Source organism: Scylla paramamosain, unplaced genomic scaffold, assembly GCF_035594125.1.
Source record: "Scylla paramamosain isolate STU-SP2022 unplaced genomic scaffold, ASM3559412v1 Contig31, whole genome shotgun sequence".
Lineage (NCBI taxonomy): Eukaryota > Metazoa > Arthropoda > Malacostraca > Decapoda > Portunidae > Scylla > Scylla paramamosain.
Genome location: NW_026973696.1, coordinates 526,475 through 527,500, shown reverse-complemented (window position 1 = coordinate 527,500; position 1,026 = coordinate 526,475). Strand labels below are relative to the sequence as shown.

The window sequence follows — 1,026 nt, the reverse complement described above, 5'->3', positions numbered from 1 at the left end:
GAGAGAGAGAGAGAGAGAGAGAGAGAGAGAGAGAGAGAGAGAGAGAGAGAGAGAGAGAGAGAGAGAGAGAGAGAGAGATTATTATAAGTTTAGATTTTATATAATTATTTTTTGTAGTTATTTAATATTGTTGTTGTTGTTGTTGTGTGATTAAATGTTACTAGTATTTAATTATTGTTGTTTTTGTCTGTAATAGTAGAAGTAGTAGTGTAATTATTATTATTATTATTATTATTATTGTTATTATTATTATTTCTGTAAGTTAATGAACAGTATTTATTTAATTACGTTTGATTACTTATTTATTTATTTATTTATTTATTTATGTATGTATCAAATTCCTCGCTACAAATTTAAACGATACAAACAATTACTTTATTTTCATCCACCTGCCCACCCACAAACATCCACCCATCCACCCACCCCTATTACCCCACCAATCCACTCCCCCCATCCACCCATTACACCAGATCCACTCACCCACCCACCACACAGTCCCTACAAACCGAACCACGCGATCTTCAACCACTGAGTTATTTAAAAATATTCTTATTAATACTGAGTCTTGAAATGTTCTTAATGTACCCGCTATTAATTCAAATATATGCCCTTTCAAAATTTATAAAGGGTTCCATTCCAGCGTGTGTGTGTGTGTGTGTGTGTGTGTGTGTGTGTGTGTGTGTGTGTGTGTGTGTGTGTGTACCTTAAGCTATCTCATATTCCCTAAGGACACGTCTAACAGCAACAACACACACACACACACACACACACACACCTTCTAGATTTGACTTACCTTTAGGATTAATGTCGTATTTCCCAACTGCCTAAAGAATAAACCGTTTATTATTATTATTATTATTATTACTACACACACACACAGTAGAGGGAAAAAAAACCGCTAATTGGGTAACTACCTGACCTTATCAAACACACAATTCACTACTTACAAGGTTCCCACACTGCAAACGCTGACCAGACGCATTAATAACCCGTATGAACACAAACAGTACCGCCGTATTGTCCTGC

General features: G+C 35.5%; 1 long non-coding RNA gene across 1 annotated transcript in view; it reads left to right on the top strand.

Moving 5' to 3' along the window:
- LOC135097741 (uncharacterized) overlaps nt 1–677 on the top strand; it is a 6,240-nt gene extending 5,563 nt beyond the window's left edge. Inside the window, exon 6 of the long non-coding RNA XR_010266110.1 lies at nt 1–677. This exon is cut by the window's left edge and continues 332 nt beyond it. This is a non-coding gene — a long non-coding RNA (uncharacterized LOC135097741).
- Nucleotides 678–1,026: the final 349 nt, after the last annotated feature.